This window comes from Atractosteus spatula, chromosome 14 (genome assembly GCF_055471065.1).
Source record: "Atractosteus spatula isolate fAtrSpa1 chromosome 14, fAtrSpa1.hap1, whole genome shotgun sequence".
Lineage (NCBI taxonomy): Eukaryota > Metazoa > Chordata > Actinopteri > Semionotiformes > Lepisosteidae > Atractosteus > Atractosteus spatula.
In genome coordinates, this window is record NC_142719.1 from 37,815,606 (window position 1) to 37,830,842 (window position 15,237).

The 15,237-nt window shown below is 35.8% G+C and overlaps 1 protein-coding gene across 1 annotated transcript in view; it reads right to left on the bottom strand.

Moving 5' to 3' along the window:
- The window catches only part of cplx2b (complexin 2b), a 37,992-nt gene that overhangs the window by 12,134 nt on the left and 10,621 nt on the right, over positions 1 to 15,237 (bottom strand). The window lies entirely within an intron of this gene.

A 15,237-nucleotide genomic window follows, 5' to 3' on the forward strand; every position in this document is an offset into this window, starting at 1 on the left:
ATCTGTGCTCCAAACTCCATGTAGGGGGCTAAACCTTTCATTTACTAATCGAGACAATATTCTTTTTTCAGAAGAGTGTGGTCATCTTTTAATTCCATGAGAAACTTAAAATACTGTATCATGATTTATGCTTGTAAATATTATTTTCTAGAATTTAGCAATTAGCTGTGCAGATGTAATACATTTCCCATGAGTTTTACTATAAGAAGAACAGAACTAAAAATTGGCATGTAATGTAATCTACATGAAACCTCTATAAGACCATGATCGGATGCACGATTTACTGGAAATAATTACTGGAATTTCTTTTCCTGCCCTCTCTGTGAAAGTGTCTTATTCCTCTTTCTTGAGCCAGCAGAGGCTTTCAATATAGCAGACAATAATCTTTACCCTGAGATAATGCAAAAAGGAGGCATGAACTGTGAAAAGTGTTACAATATATTTGGGATACTATATTGTTGTTCAAAAAAGTTCGTAGTTGACAGTGGTCTGTTTTTGAAGATAAAACTGCTTATGCCTCCAGTGTAACCAAATAATTTGGCTACTCAAGATTTCCTGCCAAAATAATAAAGAAATACATAAATAAATATACAAATACACAGAAAATGCCTTTCTGGAATCAATATACATCTTCTCACAAAGCATTCATGATACAGTATGTCTTTTTTCCTTTTGTCAGAGAGATCATGTGTACCCTTAAAAGCTTTTTATGTATGTGAAGAAAATCCAAAATGCATCAGAAATCCACAGAGATGTAATAGAGCCCTATTTCAAAGGATAGTCTTTCACAGAACTCATTCTATTCCACTACAGTTTCAAGAAAATGAAAAAAAAACTGTTTAAATTAAGCTCGGTTAAGGCAGTGCTGGGGAAACAACTTACTATTTTTCTTAGAATGTTGAATACCAAATGTATAAAATGTTTATACTGTAGCTCTGGAACATGTAAAGACTTTACGTGGGTGTAACAAAATGTGGTAAAGAATTTTTGAACCAGTAGAGTAACTATAATGAGTGCTATGGAGGGAATATGAATTGGATTTAATACACATTCATACAAAATAACAGCAAATTAAATAGTACAGATCACTCTTATTAAAAAAGAAAATAGCTTTTGTGGGAGATATTTGTAAGGTACTGTATGTACACTGCTAGATAAGTCTTGCTCTATTTCATCAAAAAGATTAATACAGAGAAAGTCACCAATAAAACTAGTTAGTATTAAATTTCATATGCACCTTAATATAACTGAAAACATCTGCATAACATAATGAAAGAGGAAACAGTAGGTAGAAACATCTGTGTGGATAATGTTCTAAGTTTCTTTTTATCCCTGGTGTGATTTTAAGTGCTTGACATTCAAACAAGACCAGGTTCTCTGGCTTATAAAAGTGAAAATCATACTAGATAGCAGAATATGTCCTGCTTTTTCTCAATACTTATTCACACTTTGCACATTTACAGCATGCATTCTACATTTTCAAGCCTGTATTGTAGACTCCATGTCTTCATGGAGAAAGCAATAAGCCCTTCAAACTCTAATTTCTCCAGGGTAATGAGAGAAGGTAAATGCTTTGATGAGGGACACGCCTTTGAAATTTTCATTAGAGATAGGAACTGCTGTAGCAGAGAAAAAATACGTGGCAGGGAGATGAGCAAAATGACATTGACTTCTTGAAACAGCTGGGTGGACTGCCTTGAGTCAGAGATAAAATGACAGAAAGTTACAGTCAAGTAGTGAAGTTAGTGCCACTGGAATAAGCTTCACTGCGTATAGTAAATGTAAATACTTCTGCTGTAGCTATTCTAAGCTGCAAAAGGAAATCCACTTTCAAGATTCATCATTTTAATATATATTAAGAAAGCCAGCCAAGATAGGCTGCCTAAAACATCATTTTAAAGAAAGGTATTGTTAATGTTCACCTGTATTTGCAAGATATGACTATTTTGTATTTGTAATTATTTCTGAATTGCTTGACATTCCTTGACATCATGTCTGCTGATTGTTTTTCTTCATCAGTTGCATAAAAGCTTACAGATGACACTGATCATGAATACCTGAGCTCATTTAACTCACACTTCAGTACTGAAGTCTCCCAACTTTGCTAGCAGTTACAGGACACATGCAGACAAATACAGTATTCATTTCAACTGAATAAAGATGTTTTTTTATAATGTTTAAAATCACTATATTTTAAGAATATCATCGGGCACCAAATAATTTTTCTAAATTGGAATCTAGTAAAGACAATGAATGCTAATTACAGTACCTTCTAGAAATTAAACACAGATATGGAAAACTTTGTTTATTGAATGATACAAAAAAATCAAAATCCTGAAAAGGATGAAATACACAGAACATTTTTTGCTTTGCAATCTGTTATTTGCTATGATTTGCTTTGTAATCTGTTATTTATAATATGCAATTTAAACCACACCTTTTATTTGTGGTAACCATTTGTTATTCTTCATAATTAGTTATTAAATTAAGATAATTGATCTCAAAATTAGTAAGAACTATGTTTTGGTTTGTTTTTACTGGTGTTTATTTGTACCTCTGTGTCTACGAGTCATATTTCATCAAGGTCGTATTTCTTGGCCTGTGCTTTGCATTTGGTTTAAAATTGCTGCTTTGTTTTTATTTTGGAGTAACTCTCAAACAAGAGGGCGACACATGGATGACACATTCAGGATAACCCTGAATGCGGTTTTGACACATGGAGTCAATGACATTTTGAGAGGAGAGGAGGAGAAGCAGGATGTCAGGAAGCTTTTTGGAGGAATAAAGGGAAAGAGAGAAACCAGCAGGAAGTAACCAGTATTACAGGAACAGAGCACAGTTTTCCACTTGGAGCCATCTGCCCCACTGGCACAGTTACTAACTACCTCCACCTAGAGCTGAACCTTTACTTTCCAGCTCTCAGCCTGACCTGTCAACAGCTTTGAATGTCTGCTGCTGTTACGCATCTACTACAGATACAACAAATGTTTATAGATTGAATTACTTCAGCACGTACTGCATTCAGGGTTGCGGAGGAACAACATTTTAAAGGAAGAAGAACTATAGCCTTTGCTGTCTGTATATTCAGTATTAATGAAATGTAAAGAAGGCAATGAAAAGAAACAGCATGGAGTTAAATTGAGAAATAGCCATTATTTTCATTATATTTCTTCTCTGCTTTGACTCTCGTTCTCATTGCTTTGACTCTCATACCAGAATGTGTGTGTATGGTGAGGACTGTGCATGCTCTCCTCCAAAACACACATTCAGAGCCTCTTGCCATTTTTCATGTTGCAATCCATGGGGCAAATGATACAGGTAATTGGAAGAGTGAAATAGTTCTGACTGAGAACATTGAAAGCTCACAGGTGCCTGACAAGTAATAGGGATTACCGATATGTTGCTAACCCAGGGAGACTCTGGTCAACTCCAGGCAAGGTAACATGCAGCTAATTGTGTCCTGCACTTAGTGAATACTGGTCAGTCAGCACAGTTTCAGACCAGCAATGCCAGGACCATGAGGTACAACCTTTGCTCTGCATGACAACATTCTCATTGGCTGATCTTCTCAGTCAGCTTTTTTCAATACTGTCCATGATATAAAATTTTGCACACATCTAACACTGCACACCACTATTACTGATTTTACATTTTAGTGCTTATTAGATGTTTCATTTTTACCAGTACCTTTCTTTTACATAATGTAGAGTTGCATTACACAATAAAAACAGCTAATTAATATTAAGTGATTTACTGTGCTTCTCATGCATCAGACTGACTAACAAGGTCCTTCTTATGTGATCTATTAGAATAACCTGAGGGATATGAAGGCATTATGCTCCAAAAGGTAAGGAATAGGGATCTGAAGGCATAATAACTTAAGGGATGGTAATTACACATTGTCAGAAATATTATGGATGTGTACCCAAGGGATTACAGATCACATATTTTGCCCAAGGGGTTAAGCATGATAAATGTACAAGTACCACAAGAACTTTAGATGAGCGGTAGACGGACAGTTTAGTTTGAGATGTATATCCTAAGGTTACAGATGGTATATCACAGTACAGATTGACCTATGGGCTAGTGGTAATTTCTGTATGGAACTGGCAGGTTGTATACCCATGGGAATAGAGAATTATTACTGAGGTTTTACATACATAATTAGACACTGTCTCATCTGTAAACCATCTCTCACATGTGGCATGTACAGAATAAGAATAACCATAAATCATGTCTGCTTGAAATTAAAGAAAATTGTGTACCTGAAGTTGGAGAGGAAATATTACCACAATAGTTTGCCTGAGGATTCTGAGATTACAATTTTGATGGAAGTTTACACTTCAAATGCATAAAAGATTGATATGTTGATATTGTTGACACTAAAGCTGTGGAGTTCAGAAAGAACTGTGGCATGTTAAATAGAAGAAAATTAAGAACTAGCGAGAGAATAAATATCCATTTTTAATTTTGATTTTATATACCATTCTCTAAAATATATTTTTTTCCTGTCTTTTGGGATTGATTTAGTAAGTATTAATTTGATTGAGGTAAATATCATTTTCAGTTAAAAAGAAAAAAACAATAGTGCACTCTGAAAATGTATATCGACTTCAGCTGTAATCTGCAAAAACATAATTAAAAGGGATAATTAGATGATTAACACCCATTAGTACAATAGCTCCCATCTAGAGATTTCCAGATGAATAGCTAACAATTTGCACAACAAGGATTTCAATTCTTCTTCATATTTAAATTCAGGACAATTTATGCTGATGCTAATTTAGATGGCAAACATATCTGAAAAGTTACTTTTGCTATTTAAGAGTGTTGATACTGTATAAATAATACAATCAAGAAGTTCAAGTAGGTAGCTGTGTCAGCAAGCATAGGCTGAAAAGGAGCAAATAAAGGTGTATTACATGCTGAAAAGAGACACAATATTTTGGCTGTGGAGCCTTCTTCAGGTGTGTCTCTCTTATTTTCTTTTCGGGATGAAATAAACCTTTACCTGTTCCTAAATAATACAATATTGCAGGTGAAAATACATTTTAAATCAAATTTGCTTTCCAACCAACATTCAAATTTTGGCAAAATAAGTTTCTGAAGTAAACTTTTTTTTTTACTTTTCACATTTCTCTTCTTTGTAAAGTCAGTACAGATGCCCCACAATATGAAGTAATGGAGGTCATTCTGAACTCTTTGTTCTTTACATGTGTCTCACTGGAACTTTTACGGAAGCGCATTGCTGACACTAAGGGAAAAACAATCGCCCCCTTATCTCGTAATTACGAGATAGCAATGCTGATGTCAGTGTATGTACAATCTGTTAGGTTGTGCAATGAACGCATGTAGAAGCTACGTGAACTTGGCTGGCACTTTCAGTTTTTTTGTACAGATTTCGACTGGGGCTTAGTCATAATGAAATCTTACAATTTTTAGCAAATATGAACACAATCATTACAAGCATGAGGACCGGTTTTGTGGGATTTAGAGATCACAGCAATGATGGGTCAGTTATGAACAATGCAATCACTTCCACTGCTTAAAACTGTAAGTCCGCACGTACTGTATAGAAATAGGTATTGTAACCGACACAGCTGACATTACAGATTGTGCGAGCCGGTTGCCAGCACGCTAAATATCAAATAACTAAAACCAAGAACTGGTGATTTTAAGTATTTAATTCGACGAGATAAAGAAAAATTACAACATAATTACATTGTACAATTGTAATTACAATTACAAAATTGTTACATTATAATGTGTAACATTTTCTTGTGTAGCTTAAAAAAGACATGCACAGAAGTGCATTGCATATGAAAATTAAAACAAAATCACAATTGGAAAATGTCATCTTCATAATATTTTTGAAAGCATTTCTTCAATTTCTGTGTTACTTAGGGGTCATGCTGTGAAGCATCTGAACAGCATCAGTCTTTATGGACTGGAATCATAGCACAGCCAATGGAATAATCACAGCCTTCCAAAATCTATATACCAAACTCCCCAGGAGAATGTAAGACAGTCATCAAGTGGAATAAATGTAACTTCTGATTATATTCTGCAAAATTAAATCCAAGAACGGGTTCAACAAACATTGAAACATTTTGGACAGATATGCAAATATAAACTAAAGATCAATACATTTAATTCTATGCTTTGAATCTGTTTCCAGAGAGGCAACTTTTGTATAATGGAAGTAAATATTTTAAGTACGTAATTCTAATTGAACAAGGACACATAAAAGAGAATGTCTTTGAGAAAGAAAATCAGCCTCATTCCTTGATCAAAGCCTTCCACATTTAACTGTCACAACCTATATTAACGACTTTCATTATTCTCATCGCTTACACTTTTATGAACATTGTGCAACATGTACAATAACCCTCTGCAAAAGCAATAACTGCTCTTACAGTCTTTTTATTTATCAACAAAAATAAATTGGTCTATTAGAACTAGTATTCTGCTGCTATCCTATAAAAATGCAAAATAACTCAACAACAACAAACTAACAGCAAGGGCATAAAAATATATAAAAATGCTCTTATCAGGCAGAACTACTCTATGGATGGTATAGTATAAATATACTACCGTGCCAGAAGGGATAGTAAGACGTTCATATTGATCACCTCATATTTCAACTCCACCTCTACTGTGCTCGGTGCCACACCCTCCTCTTTTTGTTAAGCTCCTACGTCGCAAAAAAAAAAGCACAAAGGAGCTGTGGGGCTAGAGTAAAGTCTTTTTGTCTGACTGTGAAATCCAGCGGCAGAAGCAGAATTTAAAAATGTACACCACCATCACAAGGAAATATATGAGGAATCATCCATCCATTTTGTAACTGCTTTATCCCAATAATTGCAGGGGAGCCAGCACCTATCCCGGCAATCCCAGAGCCTGTTCCGGAATGCAATGTGGGAAAAAGGCAGGATACACCCTAGACGGAACACCAGTCCATTGCAGGAATGCAGAAGGCGACCATAACAACACACAAAGCACTCACTGTCTAAAGCAGTTGTATATTGGGTACCTACAGTATGCACTTTATGCATGCTGTTTCATTGTGAACTAATAGTACTATTTCTATTTCAGAATTTCCATATACTTTTATATAATCTTGATTAAGATTTATAGATTCGTACTTTACATGTCACTTCTCATTATACATACAGTAACTGGCTTACAAATAGTTTTGGGACATTGTGTATGGGAGTTAAGTATATAATGAATGGTGCACACTGGAGCAATTCAGGATTTCTATGCAGTTTTTAACCAGATGTACAAAATAATTTCCTACGTTTTGTGCTCCTGTGCACGTTCCCGATAGCAAACATAAGTCATTACAGGAGCTAAATGTAGTACAGATGGTGTGACTGTGCAAGGAGAAATGCAATAACATTTGAGCATTTCCTTTTAATTTTGATCCAAGCTGCATTTCTTATGGAAAAAAAATGTTCTAAGTGCACTGCCTCTATTGCTGCTTCTATCTAGTAAACTCATAAACTCATCACCGCTAATTGATATCTCAACACATGTGGCATCTCTCAGCAGGACCCCAAGATTGTATTCATTATATTGATTGCGTTGTTGTTACTTTGACCAATCAATAGTAAAGACAGGACCGCCTGAGTGAATATGAATTATGTATACGGTAGCAGAATGAAAACTTTATCACAATATTGATCTGTTTTACGGAAAGAGGCAGTCTCTCACTGCCTGCAGAGACTCGAGCGACAGTGAAGGCTGCGGCCAGCAAATACCATAAAGGGCTGATTCTTATCATGAGCCAACAAAAATGACTTTGTCCTTTTAGAGTCCTCTAAACTGTTAGAGACAGAGGGATAAAAAATGGCAGACATTGTGCTGCCTTATTCAGCTTTAATCAGAGCTGAGTCCCACCCCATAACAAATAACATACTTGAAATCCAACTTTACGATCTATAGCTCTATAACCTTTTCATTACCCTTCTAAACTGTGTTTACCCATATTAGTCCTATTTCCTCACAGTGTAAAGCTACCCAACAGCTGTTAGTACAGTAAATGGGAAAGTGATTCAGTCATTGAATCCATTCTAGCAATTTAATGCCCTAGGTATCTTAATACTCTTGAATTCTACTACGATGACAGGCCACTCTTTTCATGTAGAAGAATTTGGAAGAGATGCTACAGTACATGAGGAGAGAATGGGAGGTACTTCAGAGACAGCAGGAAACAAGTTGAACAGTTGCACAATGTTGGTGAGACTCATAATTTAATAGGAGGGGCAGAGAACCAACTTTCAGTTCTTGAGCCTGTTATGGTGCTATAATCCCATAGGGACACTGAAATTTTTCCCATGGTGAGAGGATGACCTTGTGGTGTGGAGGAATTCCCTGTTACTTGCAGATGGTACTGTGTGGCTTTAGGGGGTGGAATATCTTGGCAGGAAATTGCACATGCCACACTCAGAGAAAACCTTCTACACTTGAAGTGATCAGCCTTGAAGTGGAGAAAATATGTATGTAGCACAAAGATAAGATAGTTGTGTCTTGCAAATTAAATAAAGCTGGACACAGATTCATGCACTGGACTGAGGTTCAAATCATAGAGTTGCAGTTGGAAAACTGAGGAAAATCATTTTAAAATTAGCTGCTCTGAAATCATTAAATCGGTTGTGAACCTTTCACAACCTATAGCAACCAAAGTGCTGCGCGCAGTATCATACAAGATATTTCTTAAAGCAACTTTTAACATTGTACAATGAAACTATTTTTAATGAAATGATATGAAATAGGGAATTCTGAAAACTTTTAATAAACATTAAGAGAATCAGTCATCACAGGAAGAGTAACCGGCATAAGATGGTTGCAAGTTGTTGTGTACAACAGGTCTTGTGACAGGATGGTCCAAATGTGATGGTCATAACCAGAGTGTCACTACTGAGCTTTTACTTATTACAATGGATGAACCCTGGCTGGTTCATCATGTCAGGAGAACATTCATGTCCTTTTGTAACAATGGCAGTGTTGAGATATGAGAATGTGACTGTTATACAGTAAGGAGGACATCCTAAAATACTTACCATAAATGAGCCCACTGAACATTTGTAGGACAAGCTAGCAGAACATGCAGCATCTAGTGAACAGGCACATGTGTATCACAGTTCTACTAGACGAATGGCACAGAGTCCCACAAGACAGCATCTGCAACCTGGTTCGAGTACTGTATGTGTCACAAATGCACAGCTTGTACTGCTTCCAACAGTGACCACAAATGTTACTATCTGGTAACTTGTACAATTGACCTCCTGCTGATCAATCCTGTTGATCACACGTGTTAATCAGCATAATGAATTTACTTGTGTCATGTCTGATTAATAAAATGTCAGTGCACCTGCTACATTTTTTTCTGAAAACTGTGTGGATTTTTTGCCTTTACAAATGATTTTCCTTTTGATCTTCAGTACATGAACTGTAACTTTTATGAAGGTTTTATGCTTGTTACAGAAAGAAGACTACATTCAAATAAAACATGACACAGTTCTAACTTTCAGCTATATTTAGAGATGCATTACTTTTACTGTATAGCCATGGCTGAATTAAACATCATATGCTTGAAATAAAGTAATGCATTGTAACAGCATCGCATGTTTAAAATAAATACTGTAATATTGTATCAAGCTGGTTTCAGAATCATGGAAGGTGAAAAAAGTTAACATTTTATTTTAAAATTGTAACTAAATTCTGCAGAATAGAGTTCATTTTCAGAATCACACAGTATTATTACTTTTCATTTTTGGATTTAATTATCTGATTTATAAAAGATAAATAGATAAAAAGATTATGCCTTATATGACAAAAAAATTGATTGATTGATATCAGACTGCATGGGTTAAAACATTAACAGATGTTACATATTCTAAAACAACATTCATAACACATACTGTGTAGAATAATATTGACATCCAGAGCCTACATATGCTGAGATAAAAAAACATTAAATCTCAATATTTTCTTTTTCAATCAGGATCACAATTTCATGATGAGAAACAAACAGACATATACAGTAAATATAAATTTGTTCTGCAGTCAGATGCTCCTGCAATCATGCCCCAGAGAGCATGCTGTGTGCCTGTACAGAACTCCGAAATGAACAGAGAATCTGAGTGGCAGAGTGCTGGGGAAGACAGATTAGCGCCCAGCTTGAGTCATGCTGCTTGCTAGTGGGACTCACACCCTCAGTGTAGAGAACCTTGGAGGGGAAGGTGGGGGGAAGGGTGTCTGAGCTCAAGGTCACGGTGCCCTCTGCAGAGAAGCTCTGCTGCTGTGCATCCTTGCGTTGAGCTGACACTGATATAGACCGGCAATAGAAGAGGTAGCAAAGAAAAACACTCATTGGGCGAAGACGTTTTTTTGTATATCTGTTCCTGCAATTTCCTCTTAAAAATAACAGCATGGGAAATTTGAAATAGATTCCGTGAAAACCACTAAAGAAATTGTCTAAAAATGGTATAATCCCTTCTTCACCAATAACTTACATTTTCACCTAATTTTTTGGCACCATTTCACCTCCTGCTAACCTGTATCTTGTTAACACAAAAGAGGATTTAGTTCCAAGCTTGAAATGCTTATTTGACTATAAATACTTCAGCAGGATCCACGTTTCATTCTGTCAGCAGAAGATCTGACTGTGACAAGCAGTAATTAGTAGTCCAAGCTCTCATTTCACACTTTCTAGTTGCTTATAGGCTTATTCAGCTTTACAGCAGATTGAGTGGCATTCTTATGTCTCTTTAACTAGCATTGCACGCTTACAACCTGTACATCCAGCTTTGAGAAGATTAGGAAGAGCTCACCTACTCAAGCAGTCCTCTGGGGTGCAGTATAAATTTGGGAGCATTTTTAATAAATAAACTTTTAACAGCAGGCACTGCTTAAGTGGCAAGTTTAAATCTGTCCTGCCGTAGAAAACTAACAGAATTATTAGGGGTGTTACCCCAATGTCCTGACCAAATTTCCCATTGGCCTTTACTAATCCTGGCCTCCTAATAATCCCCATTTATGAATTGGCTTCATCAGTTTGTTCTCCTCCCCACTGATAACTGATGTACTGTATGGTGAGTGTACTTTCCACACTATGACTGCCGTCACATTATCCAGGCGGGGCTACACATTACCCGTAAAGCACTGTGTCTAGAAAAGCGCTATATAAGTGTAAAGAATTATTATTACTATTAAATGTAGCTATCTCAAGTTTCATCTTTGAAAAATAAACAAATCACACAGTCACTCTTGGATATAACCACTGCAGAGCACAAAAATATGTCTATAATGGAGTTTTCTACTGTCAAAATAAGACAAGTAAATCTATATACAGCTTTATCACTAAGATGCTGAGTACAAGTATTAAATGCTTTAAAAATCAACACATACTGTATTTGCAAATTACTGAGAAATATTTATAGGGGACAATAAACCTACACAATGTATAATCAAAACTAGTGGCAACTGTTGCAACCTTCTTGTCATATCATAGGATTTAACAATCCATTTAGATATTTTCTCAGGTTTTCAGTGCGCTTTCTTAACTGAAGTGCCCATTTTCTTCTGTAATTCTCCATTAGCTCTTATAACCGCTAACCAGCTCCAAATCTCAACTTTACGTTTAGTCAATTAGCACATTAATACAACGGCATAAAATAAGAGAATATTAAAAATAAGTGCTTAAATCAATTTGCCTTTATCCACTGAAAGTGGGAAAAAATATTTAATAAATTGTGACTTACCACATTGCTCTGTGCATAAATCTGGATTATTGGTAGATTTCATAGGCCCTACTATACAACACATGCAGTAGTGGAAACATGATCTTGAACTATGTCAGCTTTAACAAAACTAAATGGGGTTTAGGAACAAGTAAAAGTTTATTTCATGCTGGAAAGAAAAGAAAAGAAACAAAGTTTCGGCTGTGGAGCCTTCTTCGGGTGTAAATGGAGTTTAGGTAATTTCTGGATAACCACACTCTTTTTGTCTCCCACAAGATGCTTGCTTTTGCTTATATCTATACTGTAAATCCTAGTTATATTTTCATACAGTATGAAGTACAAAGGTGGAATCCAATCACCCAAGGTGTTCAGGTTATTATTTTTTATTGTAGGGCTTGCATTTTAAAGGCCATCTGACACCCCATTAAAAATTCATACTGTTTGCTTTTCCCCAGGACAAACTGCAGGCTGCTTACTGTCTGCCATCTGGAAGAGAAGCACAGCTTCCTGTGTGATCCTATCCTGATGCAAAGCTCCTCCATTACCTGTCTTGTTTGCACTGCTTCTGTTCCCTTGTAAATCTGAAGGCATTGTTTCAATGTTCCATAGTAGTCTCTCTACCATTTTGAACAAAGCCACAAAAAATAATGAAATGCTCATTTAGGCTCTGGCTGCTGGAGACTCTCTTGTACATTTAAGGCCTGTCCTCAATATTTTAGGAATAACTGATTATACAGTAGTTCAAAGTGCCTATGGTGCTAATATTTGTGAAAATAAAGCAAACTCACAAATGACTAAGCTCTGTTTTAAAGGATGTAGAAAGTGCATCTTAAACCATGTCCTAGCCTGTTTTGTTATGCTATTTTTGAGTCTTTTTTAACAGTGATTGCAACAAACAATAGATCTTTTTTAAAAACATAACTACAAAACTATGGAGATCCTATTTATTGAAGTTACCAATAATTTCCTCTACTTGTAAACTAAAAAAAAGTTTTTTTTAATAAAACTTAGGCTAATATACATCTAAACAGTTGAACATTCATTTTTCACTTTTTTGTAATACAATATTTAATTATGACTAATACACACTGAACCTCCCTCTTTATAGTGAGAATAAACAAAACTACACTGTAAATGGCAACTTCTAAACAAAAGAGCTTCTCTTTGAAGTACAGATCATTTCTCTGATGTGAATACTTTTTAATTTAGCAAAGCTATATTGTACTAGCCTTCATAATAGCAACCAGTACACTTAAAATATTTTTCAAAACTAAATGCACATGGAGAAAGAAAAAAAACATTAAATCCTCTTTATATTTCATTCTAGCAGAACCCTGTCCCTACCCGTAAGGAAAATTAAAGTTTCACCAGAGTACTACAGCACATTAGCATCTTTAATGTGTGCACTCAAACTACATTACTGAGGAGGCAATTCACCCAAAAGACTGAGTTTTGTTTTCAACAAGGCATCTTACATAACCATTAACAGGGAATGAACAGGGACAAAAAGAGTGTATTTTTAAACAAGGTTACACAATCACAAGCATGCAAAATGAGAAAAGAATAACTATAGTGCCACCTTAATGTATGCACCAAATGTAAAATAATAGAAACCAACTCTCAAACAAAAACAATAATTTTGCATAATTTTGTTTCTCCCACAGAATCTTATGGTATCTTAGCATGTTATGTCCATAGTTGGAAGAGAAGGGATGAAAGAGTTAATAAACCCCACCCATAAACAACTTACTCATTTATCATTTATCATTTATGATCAGTAATTCATACATAGGATCACAGGATCCTTCCCACAGCAGGACTAAAACAGTCAAAGCCAAGCTCACTGAACCCCATTAGCTCAATAAACTAGGGTAACATGAAATTCACCCCACATTTACGTATCATATGCACATTCTTTGCTACAGTTATATATTCTATTGGAAACCGTGGAAGAAGGAAAGGGCATATTCACGATGACTATTATAAAATGAGTGCATCACGTAACTGTCAAGCTTTGTCATTTAGTGTAACTAAATGCTCTACTTTCACCCAATTATTTCACATGGCATAACAAAGAGAAATCATGGAGGAGCCTAGAGGAAGTCTTGTTAGATTTTGAAATATCCTACAATCAATAGCTTTGTAAATATTTCCAAGAAACTTGCAAAGAGCAAGAATGCAACATTCTTAGTTAAATAAATAAACAATAGTGTCACTCAATCTTTAAAACAATGTTCCCATGGATATTTGTGCACTGAGGCATACACAAGTAAAATGCAGCTTTTCATTTTGCGCTAATCACAATATGATCTCCCTCGCTCTCTGCATTTTAGTGTTGAATTTGTATGCAGTGCAAGTAACAGTACAGCAGAACTGTATTCCACACAGAAACACTGCTGAGTGAACAAACAGCTTCTAATAAATATATTCTCCTGCAAAAGAACTGTGTAACCTGTGAAACAGAGCGTGATCTCAAGACATAGTGCCTGCTTTTTTTATTTTTTTTTCCTGCTCTTTCATATTAACTCAAGTTCTTACTAGGAGCAGTTAAAAAGACAACATTTAAACAAACAACTTGCAGCACAGCATACAGTACATTGGAGAATGCAGAGGAAACTAAAGAGCAATGGGAGCTCGGACCATTGAATTTTAATACACAGGAAATGCATTGCAATTGCTGTGCCACTGAATAATTTGTACACCGCTATGCAAATAGAGGTGAATTGCTCTTATTTACTTGTTTGACTGTTGCAAAAAATGAAATGCACAGAAAGTTTGGGGAATATAAGCCTGTGAATAATTGATGGCGTTCATTTCTACAGCATGCTCCATTAAGTTGCAGGGAGCTCTGCAGTATATCAACAGAAATGTCAAAGCATGAAGCTCTAGTCAGCAAACAAAAACAACACAAAAATGATTTGAAATCCAAAACAACAACAAAAAATAATTCAGAAACTGTGTAATTTTCAGAGGTATACTAACCATGGGCATCATTTCACTTTGGATAAGAGCTTTCACACTCCTCCAAGATCTCCATATTTCTGTATTTACAAATATTCTGTTTTACTGCTGAATCCAAAGGTGGCTAGAACCTCATCAACAACCACTGTTTTAAAAAGAAGTTACGAATGCAAAGAAACTACATGGAGCTGGGGCTCTGGGATTAATTCCAGACCTGAGGTCCTACTGTATCTGTGTGGAGTTTTCATGCTCTCCTTGTAGTTATATGGATTTCCCCTGGGTGCTCCAGTTTCTTCCCACAGTCCAAAGACATAATGGTAGGTTATTTCCTTGTGTGAGAACTAGCGCTGTGAGGGTTTGCATATTTGTGTCAGTACAGTATGTGTCCTGCAATGGACACGCATCCCATCCAGGATGTACCCTGCCTTGTACCTGTTGCTTGCCGGGAGGGCTTCTGTCTCTTCTCCGACCCTATACTGGACAAAGCAGTTATAAAATGGATGGATGAAAACATACTATAATATTTCCT